Here is a 17,748-nt window from a genome sequence, read left to right as displayed (position 1 = left end):
CCCAGAGACTGTTTTAGCATTGTTGATGTAGGAAATAAATTACCCATGAAGCTCAAGCAGAGAGTGTGTCCGTGCCCGGTAATGATGGAGAGAGAGTGCGGGAACACACACCTCCCCAGGGCAGGGCGCCAATGGTGCTGGGGGAGTGTTTGCAGCTGACCGAGTCTCATTTGTTTTCCCTTCGTTTCTAGGGAGCTGTTTACCTTTTTTTAAGCTTATTTATTTAAGTTATTTTTTAAAAATCTTCACTCAAAGATATGTGTGTGTGTGTGTGTGTGTGTGTGTGTGTGTATTATTTTTTAGAGAGAGGAAAAGAGGGGAAGGGAGAGGGGGAAGGAGAGGGAGAGGGAGAGGGAGAGGGAGAGGGAGAGGGAGAGGGAGAGGGAGAGGGAGAGGGAGAGGGAGAGGGAGAGGGAGAGGGAGAGGGAGAGGAAGGGAGAGGGAGAGGGAGAGGGAGAGGGAGAGGGAGAGGGAGAGGGAGGGAGAGGGAGAGACATCGATCTGTTGCCTTCAGTGTGCACCCCATGCACCCCAACTGGGGTCAAACCCACAACCTGGGGATGTGCTCTGACCAGAAACCGAATCCACAATCCTCCTGTCCCACCACCTGAGCCGCACCCGCAGGACTAGATAACCGTTTAAGTTTTAGAAGAAATTTTCTGTTAAATGTTTTTGTAGCCATTTTCTACGGTTCCACATGGCTTCTTCTTACATCTTCCATCACTTATATATTAAAGCGGATTCTATAAATCTCTGTCCCGTTTAAATTAAACCTTTGTTCCCTTTAGGTAAACATTTTATAGCTGGCCTCTTTGTAGCAATAAATTAATTTCTAAATAGCAATTTTTTAAAGTACAATTTACATTTGGAAAAAGTGTCAACAACGTTTAGAGTTCATACTTCACGCAGTGTTTATGTATATGCACACTGCACCTGCCAGCAGAGCTGCGAAGCCAGAGGAGTGGAAATAGCCAGCTAGCCTCAGTGTGCCGGTGCAGTGACTGCGACAGCCCCCTGTTGCCGTTGAGTGGTGATCTACAAGGCAGGTGCCCATAATTATTGCCCAAGCCTGCCAGCCAGGTAAACGGACGTCTTAGCTATTCCACAGAAAGCAGCCTTTCTGACCTCATTCAGTGCCGTCGGTCTGCGTGCGTTTCAGAGAACTCCTTTATACTGAACCCGAGTCCGGATGCAGGTTTCTGCTCTCTGTGCCCCTGGAGAGGGTGGCCGCCGTGTTTCCAGGAGGCCCGCCTCCTGGCTCTAATGACAGCAGAGAGTTCTCTGGTTCCCAGAAGCGGGGGGCATTATCGACTGAAATTCTCATCCACAGAGGACTTGGAAACTCCAGTGATGTGGCCCGTGTTCCTTCCCGCGGGGAGGGTACAACCCTGGCAATCCATCACCGCGGGGCTGACGCTAACTCCAGCCCACACGTCGCCCGCCCGGGGCTCCTCTCTCCAGCGCTATTTTATTTTTTTGTTTACCCCTTGTCGGGAACACTCTCCTCCTGGGGAGAGTGTGGTATGGGTTGTGAAGTGAGAGCTGCAGAGGACCCTCTTGCTCTAGGGATACAGAGCCGCGGCCTGCTCCGTGGCCCTCAGCGCATGCTGCCTGGCCGAGTCCATGGGCAGGGAAGGCAGGTGCTGGGCCTGGGAGGGGAATACTGAAGAACGGGGAGAAAAGGCCAGGCAAGGGGGAGTGCCTGTGGGAACGGGGGCCCTGGCTCTTTCCTCTTTGGGGACACGCTGTGCCTGCCCCCTGCAGGCAGGCGGCTACAGATCGAAGGCCATACAAACACGAGGACTGCTGACCAGCTGCCTGGCTGTAGCAGGGCTCCGCGTCTGCTCCACAGTCAGAGGAGCACGTTTCCTGTTGCTGTGTTACTGTACTCAACCTGCTTCTCCTCATCATGCGGAGCTTGCGATGTCTTGATTGCATTCCATAGCGATCATAGGATTGGCATCAGCAATCAGGGTCTACACCGATCAGAGAGTCTCAGTGAAACGCAGCTCTGACTAGTCCGTGGAGGCATCCAGCCCCACCCAACTTGGGCTGCACTCACGCTCTGCTCTCTCAACTTACCATTACCTGCTCAGAGGTCAGGCTGCCGTGGCATGAATCCTTATGTAGGTGCTGTAAATGCCTAGCAGTTGAATGTGAATATAAAAATCAGTACATCTTCCAGCCGCTTTATTCTGTTAATAAGAAACTAATAGAAACGGTCTTGTTAGTGCTTCTCAATGTTTAACCTTACGTGACATGCATGAATTTATCTGTCTAGCCATGTGCGCTTTTATAGATGCAGGCGGAGCGCTGGGAATAGGCCCCAGAGTGTCTCTCATTATTGTCTGGATTCTTGTTTGCATCCAGTGAGTGGGTGAGAGGTCAGGGAACTGGGCTTTGGGCCTTTGAAATGGAGACGGTAGGTGATATCACCGAACGGTGACTCTCTTAGAGCGTCTTTACCAGGAGTCGATTCTGCCTCTTTCAAACCGCTTTCTTTGCTCCTCTGTGAGAAGCAGCTCTTCGTCGATTGAAGATGTATCATGAGCTGCAGCAGTTCAGTCCCTTCTTCAGGCCCCACTTCCCCCACATCTGCAGTCACTCTCCCCACTGAGGTCCTGACCCCTCCAAGTTACGCCTGTGTCTTACCAGCAAGCTATTTCCAAGAAAATGTGAGGGGAAATATAAAGCACAGGAAGACATTTCCATCTGACCAATAGCAGGTTCAAATAGAAAGAAAGAGGGAGGGAGGGAAATACCTACAAAAAAATATTCTCTGCTAATGAGTGCAGGTAAGACTAGAGGGATTTACCAAAGTAAAAGTTCAGATTCCAAGGATAAAAATAAAATGGCGCCATCTATACTAATAAGAGCCTAGGTGGTCTTCGCACGTGACATTTTCACAAGATGGCCGCCACAAGATGGCCGCCACAAGATGGCCGCCACAAGATGGCCGCCACAAGATGCCATGCACACAGCAGGGGCCGGGCCCAGTGGCTGCTCCACGCAGTGAGGCCGGAGGTCCTGCAGCTCTGTGCAGCGCAGAGGAGGCCGGTTCTGGTGTCTCTGCCACCTCATGTGGAGGAGGTGGGTCCCAGCAGACAAGGCAGGTCATGGCAGGGGAGGCCAGCTGTGGGTGATCAGGCTGGCAGGGGAGGGCAGTTGGAGGTGATCAGGCCTGCAGGGGAGCAGTTAGGCATCAATCAGGCTGGCAGAGTAGCAGTTAGAGGGTGATCAGGCTGGCAAGCAGAAGCAGTTAGGGGCAATCAGGCAGGCAGGCAGGCAGGCAAGTGGTTAGGAGCCAGCAGTCCTGGATTGTGAGAGAGATGTCTGACTGCCAGTTTAGGCCTGATCCCACAGGGCTTGGGCCTAAACCAGCAGAAATTTTTTGAGCATGGAATGAAATTCAGGCAGTTGGACATCCCCTGAGGGGTCCCAATTAGAGAGGGTGCAGGCTGGGCTGAGGGACACCCCCTCCCCAGTGCATGATTTTTATGCACCAGGCCTCTAGTTCTGTAATAAAAGTGTTGACTGGAATGTAGTTATCTCAATGCTCTGTTGGGGAAGGATCCATTTCTAAGCTCATGTGGTTATTGTTAAGATTCCATTCTTGCTGGGCTGTTGGACTGTGGGCCTCAATTCCTTATTGGCTCTTGGTCAAGAGCTTTTCTAAGTTTCTTACAAAGCGAACAGCAGCTTGCCTCCACAAACTATGTGAGCTGGTAAGACAATAGGTTCTAACAAGACAAGGGAGACTATTTTATAACCTGATCATGAAGTAGCATCACATCCTGTGAGGAACTAAATCTATAGCTATGTTCTACTGGTTACAAGCATGTCACTCAGTTCAGCTCATAGTCAAAAGCAGCAGACTGCAGAAGAGCATACGAATCAAAAGGTGGGGATCATTGCTGGAGATCATAGTAGTCTGCCCACCACACAGGGCATAATTCTTGTATTAGCAATTCATTGTGTCAGGTACTGGAGTCACCGCTTTTTGTGTGTGTTAATTCGGTGGCACAAGGAACTCAAAGTGACCAGGTGGCATTCTCAGGTTTAGCTTAATGGAACCATCTTTTTATCTCTTTGTGGAATCATTATTTCCCTGGAAACTAAGATCTCTCACCAGCAGAAATCTTTTGAGCATGGAATGAAATTCAGCCAGCGTAAATGCCTATTTCAGTAAGAATTGCTGCTCCTTTCATGAAAGAAGTGTAATTAACCTGCTGTCATACAGCTGTCTGGTTACCCTGTGGAATACTGTTATACTGGGGGCTCACAGTTTGTCTCTACTGTTGGCAGGTCAAGCACTCAGCCAACAGTAGAGACAAACTTGAAGCGTGATCAACCTTGTTAAGTGGGCACCCGTGTGTCTATTCCAGCCCTTCATTTTAGAACGGGGAACATGACCACAAGACGGCTTGGGGCATTCACTGTAGAAGAGTGGGTAGGCATCTGCGTTAATCACCGGCTCTCATAAGCAACCCCATTTTTTAAAAAAGTGGATCACTGTGCTATTTTGTGTCCCCAAGACTGTCTGGTAGCTCAGAGCTAGTGTCTTATAATCCCTAAGGTGTTGGATTGTTTCTTTCCCTGGAGCACAGATCCCCTGGGAAATGGCTGCAAGGTCTTTCGGAAAAGGCTAAATGGGTCGTGTACAATAGACATGTTTGGCGGTGTAGCAATGTCCTTCCTCAAGCCTCTTCTTCCTTTAAGATGGTTCTCTAAGTCTGTAGACCACTCAAGTCGAGGAGTTGGGCAAGGACCTCACCTTTACTGTAGCCATGCAAGCCAGGCCTCTAGTCACCGGTCCCAATGGTTTCACTTGTACAAAACAAGTAACCTTGATACTAGTGATAGGGATGTAATCATTTAGCCACAAAGGTCTCTCTACCAGTCAAACTATGTGACTACTATTTCATTCCTGCTACTCATTATGGTAACCATGCCCACTTTAACCCTGGAAACTAAGCGCCAGCAGCAATTAATTACATCACGTGGTTCCTGTCACGTCAATACCACCACAATCCCTGTTGTCTTCTGGGAGTCTGTTCCACCCAAAACCTCTCCCACTGTCATTCTGGACATGCAAACAATAGACATCAAAGCATCTTGCGAGGTTGCTTGTTTGTCTGGAAAGCTGCAGCTGGCGGACCAGAGAATCTCATTAATCATCTCATTCTGAAACCCTGGTGTGAGTGAAAAATCATGAAGATGTTCGTGAAGTTATGCACGTGAAACCTTAAAAGCGGGAGCTCATGAAGAGCTCTGAAGAAGCGCCACCATGAATGAAGTCATCACGTCTGATTCCAGGGCCTCCTAAGAATGAAGGCGTCTGCGCCTTCCAAGTAATGTCTGAGGTCCTGTCCTTGGCAAACTCCCACTCGAAACCATACAGGAAGCGGATCCTATGAAACGTTTCTCAAATTTGAATGGACACAGTAACACTTGTGTCACATTGTCAACTGACAATCCCAAGCAGCCTCTTTGCTTCCCATCCATAACATGGCTTTTCAGCTGCCCAAACTCTGAAAAGTCTAGGCTTCCTTAGCAACACTCCACAGCAGGGTGTTGAATTTAACCAGCATTTTTTGAGTGCTCTGTGTCAGACATTGTACTAATACACTGACCAGATTATTATGATCTCTGAACGCAAAATAATCTGGCCACTCAGTGTATATCCTATATAATAAGAGGCTAATATGCAAATTGTCCCCTCGACCAGGAGTTCAACCAGTAGGCAGGCCAGCCAATTGCCCATGTTCTCTTCCCCGGGCCAGGCTGGCCAGACCCCTCCCATGCATGAATTCATGCACCAGGCCTCTAATATATATACACATTGAGTGGCCAGATTATTATGCGTTTAGAGATCATAAAATATGGCTACTCAGTGTATATGAAAATCCAAAGATGAATAAGTCCTACTTTTTCAAGATCTGATAGAGTAGGAAGGGGGAAATACGGCAACAAGAAAGCAGAGTTTATTTGAAGGACACTTTGATAATGACATAATTCAAGGTAAGAGTGAGGAATAATGGATTTTTTGTGAGTGAGCAAGGTGAAGTTATTCTAAGAAAAAAGGGCAGGATGTGAAAAGGAATACCTTCCAAAAGAGGAAGCATTTAGAAGGAATTCAAGGGGATTTGTATGGCTGGGAATGAGGATTTCAGAGACAAAGGAGAGATTAAGTTGGAAAAGCAGGCAGAGGCAATGTCAGGAGGAACATATTCAAGAGGTTTCACTGTCTTCTGTGGGAAACAGAAACCCATAAAGAGCCTTAAGCCCTGGAGACTTGGTTTATATAAAAATCTCTCCTAGCCCCAGCTGGTTTGGCTCAGTGGATAGAGCATCGGCCTATGGATTGAAAATTCCCGGGTTTGATCCCAGTCAAGGGCACATGCCTGAATTGAGGACTCAGTCCCGAGTGTGAGGTGTGCAGGAGGCAGCAGATCCATAATTCTCTCTCATCATTGATGTTTCTCTCTCTCCCTTTCCCTTCCTCTCTGAAATCAATATATATATATATATATATATATATATATATATATATATATATTTTTAAATCACTCCTAGAGCAAAATGGAATGGAATGGGACAAGGCCAGAGGTAGAAAGGTAAGGTATGTGAGAGGCAATTGCCACAGTCCATGTGCAAATCCCATAAATGCTGTGGTAATTGAAGGGGAGGAAGTGGTTTCAAAAGGAGGTTCCACTTAATTTAGCGATTGATGGATGGGATCTGAAGATGGGGAGGAAGGAAGGGTCTACCTTAACCTTCAAGTTCTGGCTTGGTTGATCAGACAATTAGGTAAAGGCCACTAGCTAAAATAGACGTTCAAAGTAGTATGTTCTGTGTAAGAACTAACCTCTGGAAAAATATATCCATCCATTTTACTACTTTGAAATAGAACTGTTTTTAAAATTATAAAATATACAAAAATGTTCCTTATCTCCATGTTACATAAAAAGAACAGACTTTAACGATGTCAAAGTACGAAATGTAATATATGTGCAAATTTAGATGTTCAACATGACCTTTCATGTCTGTCAATTAGAAACCCTTTATAGTATGCTGAGATCGTTGGAAAATGTAGGCAAAGGTGTAAGAAATATGGAATGTAATCTGAGCCATTCACTTTACACAAGTCAAAGCACATTATATTCTCAGTCTTTCTCTCTCTCGTTCTCTCTCTCCTTCAATTTGTAAATGTTGAGCTCACAGTCTAGATCTTCATCATACAGTTTTCTTGCCACAATAACTCCTATATTTCTGCTTGTAAGTAAACTGAGTGGATAAAATAATCAATTAACAAATTAGTCAAATGAGCATAAGTGTACTATCTTAAAATTATTACCTTAAAATAATAGTTACAGCAATAGATTAGGGTCAGGAGACCTGGGTCATGGATTCAGTTCTGTTACTTCAGCAGGTGATCTAATTCTCTTTTAGCTTCAGTTACATTGTCTGAATGATTGATTACTTCCACTGTAGCATTTACATGACTGTATTTTAATGTGTTTATATTTAGGATAAGGGTAAGGGACAGGGTAAACAATGTCTCCTAATCATTTTTGCATTCCTGACAATTAAGCTGCTCTAGGCAGTTAGACAGACATGAGCGGAGCCAGGTACAGAAGGTCAGCAGGGACATTACACTCAAGTGCCTAACAATGGACAATCAGTCGCCCCCAGAGTGACCTTTCCTCCCCTAGCATGTCGCTGGTCTTGAGGTTAGGACCCTCTGACCTTTCCTCCGTAGAGATGACCTCTAGGCCTCAGTTGTATTCAGCTCCAGGCCCAGATAAGCAACAAAACCAGCCAAGGCTGATGGCAGGTGAGGCTGCATTGAATAATGAACCCTGCCCCGGTGCCTGCCCACCCATCAGTGGAGACCACAACCCTGCAAGGACACACCTGGAAAGCTGCTGGATATTCTATTGAGATCTCTCCCTACAAGCTCCCCCCTTCAAACCCTCAGGATGGAGGACCAGGGTGCTCTCTCACTCCAGGAAGCACTTTCTTGCCTTCCCCTTTGCCCTCCATTTCCTCTTTCCTTCCCCCTTCCTCTCCCCAGGCTGGGTGCTGTTACCATCGCTTCCTCACTCCCAAGCTCCAAGGCCCTTCCTTTCCCTCTCCCACTTGTTTGCTATGCCCACTGCTTCCCGGAATTACCTTTCCCACCTCTGTGATTTACCCAGTAAGTGTTCTCTTGCAGTCTGGGGCTTGCTCTGAATTCTTTCCTAGCCAGAACCCAAGTCCCAAGGTTGCTGACCCCAGGTTTGGTCTGACCCCTATGGTCAGACACCTGGTGCCCTTCCCGCCGCCTCACCACAAACCCAGTGCCAAGCATATGGCCGATGCTGAGGGAATAATAATTGGAAGGTCAAATATTTGCTTAATTTTCCGGAGTGTGAAGGAAAGTTCAAGTCTGGAAAATGGGGTCAAAACAATCCCTAGACCAAAACCGGAGTTTTGAAAGAGCAATCATAAATCAGCGGTAAAGCAGGGGCAGTTTGGAGCACCCCAAGCCAACGCAGGAGGAAAGGCAACATGAGGCTGAGCCCTGAGCAAGAGTGACGTGCATGAGGCCTGAGTTAGACTTTCCGTCACGTGTGAGACGTGCTGGGTTTGAAAATGCGGTGTGAGACGTACCTGGTTGGCTGTTCACTGCTTGTGGGTCATTCCCACGTGGTTGGAGCTGGATGTGGTAGTATTGGTGTTAGTAAGTGTTGGATAGCTAATGAATTGGATTAGGTTGTTCTTCTTTAAAAAATTTAATGGGAGGATTTTATTGACTTATTTATTTTTTAATTTTTATTCTTGAGAGTATTACAGATCCCGCCCCCACTTCCCTGCTTTTTTGCCCCATTGTCCTCCTCCACTCAGTTCCCACCTCACCCCAGGCCTTCACCAGCCTATTGTCTGTGTCCATGGGCAATGCATATAAGTTCTTTTCCAATCCTAGACTCTTCAAAATCGGAACAGGCCTGTAATTAAACCTCTACCCAGGCTTCTACCAAAGCTGTCAGAGCAGGTCCTCAGAGGGGGGCCTGGAGGAGGCGTGAGGATCTCCCCAGCTCTGTTGGCTGGGCCCTGAGCCCGGGCAGACGAGAGGGAAGACAGATGGGAGCTCTTTTCTAATTTGCATAAAGGTGCATTCGTCCTCGCCCTGATGGTGCCAAAAGTACATCCAGAGAGCAGTAACAAACCACGTGTGAATTCTGCCTGCACGCAGTATTCCAGGTTTCTCCAAATAATGTTTGTGTTATTTACCATCTGGCCAGCTCCGCAGACTAATGACGGAGAAGATAATGAGTTGTTTCCAGTAGCTTCATGCCTAACCCCTACGTTGTAATTTAGCCCCGAATACATTTCTTGAAGGATCCACAGAGAAATGAGAAATCATAGGTATGCATCGACCTGCTACCAAGGGATATTACTCCTAGATCTTTGCAAGAAAACTTCCCCTAATTTCCATACCTTAGGGACATAATGAATAAGTGACTGATTAAAGTATTTTGTAATGAATTTATACACTTCCTGAAAAATTAGCTGGGTTAACATGTTAGATGCCATGGAATAAGTGATGTGTTAGAGACTGTAGGGAAGGGGTTTAATTTTAAACATTGTTCTCTTGGGTTTCTCATCTGTATCTAGTTTTCTCTGTCTTCTATTCTGATTTTAAAAAATAGGATGTGTTGAACCAGGCAGACCTATCAGCTTACACATTGGCTCCCAAAAATATAAGTCCTTGTGATTCTGTGGTGGGTGAGGTGGTAAAGAGACTCTAAAACGTGTTTGATGCATTTCTGCCCCTACTTAAAGCGGGGCGTACTTGACCTGGGAAAATCCTAGTGCCACCTGGTCTAGTTGCTCTGCTTCCCACTTCCTGCGAGCACTCTCCCTTCTGTCTCTCCTGCTTGAACTTTCCACGAGCAGAGTGGGAAGAGACAAGACACGGGGTCCCTTGTTTGCTGGCTGACTGCATGATGGGGCAGCTGTAATTCCCAAAAACATACCCTGACTTTGAACTGAAAGCCTGCCTTATTAAGGATCTGTATTCCGAAAAGATTTTGAAGCAACACTCTGAAAAAAATACACACAAACCAACAAATTAGCATTTTCCTAGTGAAAACAATTCTAACTGGAGTTTTTTTCTTCCAAATATTAGTTCCAGGTCTGTCAACCCTTCGGAGCACCATCTAGTTTCCTGGAAATCCACTCTGTTTCTCTTGCTATTGCCCTTTCTTAGCTTTGCAAAGAGCCCCTTAGAAGACTGCCCGTGTGTGAGTTCCAGCCCCAGCCCTTCCCAGCTGTGTGCCTCAGTTATGTAACAGTTCCCTCAGTTTACTTATTACACGTAAAGAGCGAATATATCTCCAATATTTACAGAGCACCTCCCATGGACCACGCAGTCTCCTAGGCGGTTGAGAAAAATCAGTGAAAAAAGACAAAGTCCCTTGCTTTCATGAAAATCTTGTTCAGTCTCATGATGGTTCCTGGCACATAGGGCATGCTAAATGACATCATTTATGTGTTTATATGTTTGTGTCTATTTGTGTATGAATAGTCTGACGACCACCTTAGTCAAAATATATCAGACACACTTTCGCTGGTACTGAATACATCCGGGTTATCACCTTCTTGAAATGGGATGAGTGATTCTCTTAAAGTGGCACACATGTGCTTTAGGAGGTTGGTTAGCATTGCTCTGTGAGGGCTGAGGTTTGCTGTGTGGTTTGTAGTGACACTGTGTGCTGTTTTTGTAAATGTGAAACCTCCTCAGTGTGCAAAGCACAGCACTGTGGAGAGGACGAGGCTTGCTCGGTCAGGGTCCCTGTGAGGCAGTGTCCTGACTTGGCCTCTCATCGCTGTGAGCTCTGCCCTCTGTCCTACCCGCTGCCCCAGCCCAGCTGAAGCCAACGTGTACCTGCTCTTCAGCTGGGCGCTCAAATCTCAGCAACCTGACCAGCTCAGTGAAGCTGCCATTGGTAGCTTAAGCATAGCCAGATGAGGGTGTTTACACCACAGGAATTGGACAACCCTAACATCAACACTTAGGTGTGTTTTAGCCAGCTCACCAGCACACGGCTCCAGCCCACTCATGCCGGCCCGTGCCTCCTTACTGTGCCTTTCGTTGCCAGCGGGGCTTGATGATCATTAGACTCTGGGCTGACACATGTTCAACTCTACTTTCCGTCTAGGATACTTGCATTTTAAGACAGGATATATTTTTTAGGACGAAACAATTTTCATAGCCGATAAAGAAACTATGACGGTAAGAGAACATTCTCCAAAACTTTCCTGAGATCGGGAATCGTTTTTCTGTCACTGATGTATCTCAGCCTCACAGAAGAAGAAGATGGTGTACGTGGAAGGTGTTCATACATGTTTGTGAAACAAATGGATGATTTACTAGCAATGACTCAACTGAAGCACCTCGCGGATCAATCACTGAGGTGATGCCGCCAGCAGGGGTGCGGCTGGAGTTTAGACACTGGGCAGGCTTTCAGTTTGCTTGTTTGGTTCTGCTTATCAAAATCCAAGAGGTTAAACCAGCGGGCCTGTGATTTGTTCACACTCCATCCAGGGTAACTCTCTGGGGACAAGAAAAGAAGGCAGGTGACCCCATGCACTCTCCTGTCAAGGAGAACTGAGAACAGGGGAGGAGCAGTGTTCCCCAAGGAGAGCTAGCTCCTCAGTGCTCCCAGGCTCCTCTGGGACTGCCTCTAAGGCATGCAAAGCCCTGGGAAAGGTTTGCTGGGGATGGGGTCTGGGGCCTGTGACTATAAACAACTCAATTAATTGTGTATTGCACAGGCAATGAGCCCGTGGGGTACAGTGACAGGCAGCTGCCCGTTCAGAGGAGAGAACAGAGAATGGCTCTTAAGTGTCTGTTTTTTGTGTTTGTTTGTTTTTTAAATATATTCTTATTGATTTTTTACAGAGAGGAAGGGAGAGGGATAGAGAGTTAGAAACATAGATGAGAGAGAAACATCAATCAGCTGCCTCCTGCACACCTCGCTACTGGGGATGAGCCCACAACCAAGGTACATGCCCTTGACCGGAATCAAACCTGGGACCTTTCAGTCCACAGGCCGACACTCTATCCACTGAGACAAAGTGGATTAAGTGTCTGTTTCCTGATCCGACTACGTGGTGATTCTTAGTGGTGTCCAGGCAGCAGCCCTTTTTGTTCAGGTCCAGGAGCCATGCTCTCTGTGCTCTTTCTCACCAAATGGTCCTTCCTGGCTCATTCTGTGCTTCCCACACCAGGAAAAGGCAGTGCTAGCCTTGTTACCTCCTCATAGCCCTTCACACCTTATTACTATGGAAGGGGCTTTGTTTAATGGTCTTTTTTATAGTCATTACTTTAAAGCATGTGCGTGTTTATCCTCTCAGAATAGTAATGAAGGTTTTGGCTTTGATCCCTCTGAATCAGTTGTCTTTATTTATTCAAAGGCAAGGGCACTTCCCGCCCCTTTCCTGTGGGCGGGGATTTGCATTTACATTTTAAATATTGCTCTGGAAACGGGCAATTAGTTATCCATGGGGCCTGCCACTGTCACTTATGGGGGAAGAAAAGCTGATAGAGAGCTGCTTCTTTTGTAAATCTGAGTGAGATAAGCTGTCCTCCCCAAAACCAAGATAAGGAGTCCTGTACACTGTCATTCTGAGGGCTGTGTCCTCCTGCTCCTTCTCACCTCTGTGTGAGGGGACAAGCCCACCCCTGTTGGCAGGGAGGTGAAGAAGGAGCCAGGGGGTCCTGGGAAGGTGGACTTGGAATCACCCTGTTCTAACCAGTGCCCTTGTCCCACAGGGGGCGCCCCGCTGACAGCTGACCCTGCCCCTGCAGGTGAACTCTTTGCTCACCACCTGACTGTGCTTCTCAGACCCGTCCATCCTCCAGGATCCCACATGATTTCTCAGTCCAGTAAGGTACTGTGAGCGACTCTCACATGTGTGTTTTTGGGACCTGACTCCTAGTTGAAAGTGACTGTTCGGTGGGGGGAGGCACACCCAGGATGGTTCCTTTGCTCCCAGGTGATTTGGGGAAAGGGCCGGTTCATGCTAGAAGCTGAGAGAGGTGGTTTTTACTGCAGATAGTGAATAATTTAAGAAACGGCTCAGGGGAATAGTAAGACAATAAATACCACCTAATTAACTATAAAAATATATCCTGAATGACCTCTGCCTTGACCACTGCTTATGAAGCCAAGCTTATGGTCCAGGCCTCATGAAGGAGCGGTTACCCCGCCTCCCTTTTTATTGGAAAAGTGCGCTAACTCTGCTACTGACCGAGAATCAAGCATCACACTCATTCCTGTTTTCTCAACTCTCAACTCTCTCCTCCCTCCCGGGTCAGGAAATACCGAATATTTTCTCCTCATCCCGACATTAAACAAATGCAGATATTGTATGTTCACAGACTTAATCCTCAGAACCAATGTGTGAGGGCCATAGAACTCATTGTTTCAGTCTTACTTCTGATGTTTTTATTCTTTAAGAAAAATTAATTTTAATAGTTAGCAATTAAAAACAATAAAAGCAGTACTGTCATTGAAAAATGTAATTGTAAGAGAATTTAAGGTAAGTCACCGACAGTGTTTATATATGTAAAATAAAGGGCAAGATAGAGAGGACTTATTAGAATAATTAATGAATTTTAAAAATACATAATTGTTTGAATGTTTTCCTAGTAAAACAGACATGTCGGTATTTTTAAGTTGTAAAATACCCTCCATTTTCCACTTGGAAGCCTGCATGCAATAATATGTGATAAGATGAACTACATGAGCGCGCCTTGCCCAGGGTCTGGACTTTAGAAAATGCTAAATAAATGTCCAGACAAGAATTCTGGCCTCTACTTTTGCTGGTTTGGCGAAAGATGAAATTCTAAAAATGTATGATGTGTTTGCTGCCGGATGTTTCTTTTGTCCTTATTCACACGGTGCCATGGGGCAAAAACAACAGGGCATTGAAAACCTGTGGTTGTTTGCATGGCTGTCATGGTTTTGTAAACAGCGTGGGCTGCTGAGTCCCATGGCCCTCCGGCCTCCATGCCAACCCTGGATGCCTCCTCTGTAGGTGGCGCTGTCTCAATCACCTGTCTGCCCAGACCTGCAGGGCTGCACCAGGGCAGTCATGGCCCTGCGGTGTGAAGTTGTTCGGAATCTGATGGAAGGCTTAGAGAGCCTCGAAGAGATTCATAAGAGCACCGGAAGCTGTTTTCATTATTCCACGTCATTCCCTTCTCACCTAAGTTCATTCTGTTCAAGAATTAATAAAGAGGTGGCCAAGGATCAGTTTCCATAGTATTTTAGAAAATGGCTAAAAGTGGCAAATTTATTATTTATTTATTACTTCCACCAACAATCCCCACGGGATGGGTGTCGATAAGGATGTGCTTTGTGCCAATATTTAATCCTTTAAAGTACACTTATTAAAAAGTTAAAAGCAGCCCAAGAATGAGACGCTCCAATTTTTCGATTTTGTTGAGATTATTAATATAAATTGATGATGGTTTCCTGGACCAGGGTTTTATTTGGCTTTGATTTTTGATAGTACAAAGAGAGAGAACAGCTCTTCCTAAATTATTTATCTTATTGTTTAACAAGAGTGAGTGCTGCTCCATGCGATGGCTCCTAAAAATCCATTAGTCTATTGTGAAATATATAATTATAGACTATTAGGAAAATAAGAAATTTTTATGACACATATGCATTTGACAGCCTGCAATTAGTTTAGACTCTCTAATTAACATATGTTTTGCTTAATGGTGAGTGATTACAGATTATCATTTAATTACGGATAATTCCAAATTCTCATCTGTCTGATTTTTTGTGAATCTTAGCATAAAAATTAGCATTTGTCAAGAGCAAGAAGAGTGTGTTTTTCTGTTTTGTTTTCATCCAGTACCAAGAATTATTATGAAAATAGAGGTAATAAAATAGCTTTCCTTTGAGTAAATTGCTGAATATTTTTTACTATATATGTCCTGCTATCATATTTATGAATGCTGCTGTTTTTTTTATGAGTTATTCATGAGTAATTTTTCACATAAAGAGATAATCAATAGCACAGAGAGCTACAGAAGCTGTTGTGGGTTGGATTAATTGAATACCATTTTTCTCCTGAGTAGTCATTCTGGACACTGGGATTTCATCAATCTACCCTAATTAGAAGAATATATTTGTATAATCAGGTTAGAGAACAAATTATACTTTTTAATGTACTACCGGTAGTACCTGACCATCTTTGATATATGAATTCATCATCAAACATTTTATATATCTATCTATATAGATATACAAACAGATTGTATAACGTTTGACGTTTGACGAACTCATAAAAGTTTTTCTACGTGGGGTTTTGCTACATCTCATGGATAAATTTGTGTTTGGAAAAAGCAGGCATCCATCGGAAAAGCACAAAGCATAAGAATCCATTTCTTCCTCTACATGCAAAGGGAACTGCCATCAAAGGGCAAAGTAGAAGCTTTGAAATGCTCCTGGTGGTTCTTTCTCTAAATCCAGCTGAGTGGGATTAATGAATTAATATTTCCAAAATCAGAATCTTTATTGAGGTTTATAAGCAAGGGAAAGATTTCTACTAATTCCTTGCAGCATCTTTCTCGGTATTCACAGTTTAATCTGTATTTTTGACACAATGCATTGCTTAAAAAAAAAAATACATATACAAATCCACACATTACAAAATATCAGTAGATATAAGTAAAACTGTAATTAAGTTTAGGCTGTGTAGATGCTTACTGAAAGTAACTGATGCCCTAAAGCAGATGTAATAAGGGGGATAGATGTAGAATAATCTGCTGTGGCTGTACCCTATATAATAAAACCCCAATAGGACAGTAAAACGACCCGTAACTATGATGCACACTGACCACCAGGGAGCAGATGATCAATGCAGGAGCTGCCCCCTGGTGGTCAGTGTGCTCCCACAGGGGGAGCACTACTCAGCCGGAAGCTGGGCTCACGGCTGGCTGGCAAGCACAGCGGTGGTGGCGGGAGCCGCTCCTTACCTCTGCTGCAGATGGGCAGTAAGGAACAAGGGGTCCTGGGCTGCGAGAGGGATCACGAGAGGGCCTAAGCCAGCATTCAGACATCCCAGAGGGGTCCTGGACTGCAAGAGGGCACAGGCCAGACTGAGGGACGTACCCCCCCCCACACACACACACACACACACACTCAAGTGCATGAAATTTCTGAGCCTCTAGTTTTAAATAAAAGTGGCCTGGATCAGTGTCTGCTTCTCTATCTATTTTGATGAAATCCTAGCTGGCTAGATGAGTGGCCTGTACTGAGTACCTTATTGTGGTCGGCGGGATAATGGTTCCAGAGATGTTTAAAGGACGATCCTTCTAACCTGTGGATGTGCTACTCTGTGAGTTTAGAGGTGACGAGGTTTAGGTAGTTTGAGATGAGGAACTTATCCTGAATTTTCATGGTGGGCCCAATGGAACCACGAGGGTCTTTATAACGGAAGAGGGAGGTAGAGTCAGAGGGAGACGTGACTGGGAAAGAAAGGCCGAGAAACAGATGTGGTTGGCTTGGAAGATGCTGAGGAGCGAGAGAATGGGATTGGTTTCTAGATGCAGGAAAATAGCTTCGCCCCCAGAAGCTCCAAAAAGGAAGGCAGCCCTGCCAACTCCATGACTTTAGCCCTGATTTTCACAAACTTGAGGTGAGAGTCTTGTGGCTTGTCTATCAAGGTGAGGGTCTTGTGGCAAATCTTCCTCCTCAGAGCTTGGGCTGCAATATGCAAGGTTCCTGCAAACCAGAATCCAGGAAGAAGGGCGTGTCCTTGGCTTCTCTTCTCTCAGAGATCGCGGTGTTCCATGTAAAGACACTGCTTCCAGATCGGTTCCCCAGGTCCTGGTTGTCTGCAGAGGCTGGGCAAAACCCAAACGCTTAGTCTGAAAGTGCCATCAGTGCTGTATCTGAAGGAGGGGCTTCAAAACATGTCTGTCAATAAAGAGAGAAGAGAAAAAGAAAATCATTTTATGTTTGCATCTCTCCAAGCGGTTTAGTAGACTAGCATTGTAGGTGAGAATGCTTCTCAGAAATGGCATTTTGATTTGCGTGTGAGAGGAAGCGCTCAGCAGAAACAAAAGGTGACATGGCCACTCTGGTGTTATGCAAATTGGGGGGAGACTGACCCTCAGGTTCCTGGATTGTGTCCGAGGAGCCAGCTCCTTGGTGATCTGACTTAACTCCCAGACCAGTTGACGGTGGTTTGTTTCATCGTTTCCATCACTGCCGTCAAGTTTCATCATGTCCGCGGGGCTGTCTGCTCACATTGCGATACTCTTTGAACTTCTCTTTATACTCTGAATCCCACAGAGTTATTATTTCTGGGGACTGGGGGGTGAGATCAATAAAATCACTGGGAAATGTAGAATGTTGCTTTTTCTGCAGACCATTCCCTCCAGGGACAGCAGAATCAATCAAAATTGCTTCAAACCCTCCCCACCGTTATCTAAAACAGAAAGTGCTGAGTGGGAGTAAGTCCTGGGATGATGTAACTGGAACACTCTGGATGCTGGCCTCTGCACCTTTGTCTGGAGACCTGTCTTTCTCCGCCTCTGTGCCCATTTTCCTTACTATCCAGGGCCCTGCGGGGGCCCAACTTCACTTGCTAGATTCTTCCTGACCACTTCAGTGTCCACTGATCTCTGACTTCTTAAACCACTTTATGACTCTCATGTAGTTGGTCACATATTAA

Source organism: Pipistrellus hanaki, assembly GCF_964339955.1.
Source record: "Pipistrellus hanaki genome assembly, chromosome: 10".
NCBI classification, from domain to species: domain Eukaryota; kingdom Metazoa; phylum Chordata; class Mammalia; order Chiroptera; family Vespertilionidae; genus Pipistrellus; species Pipistrellus hanaki.
The sequence above is the reverse complement of the archived record's forward strand: the minus strand, read 5'-3'. Positions refer to the sequence as shown.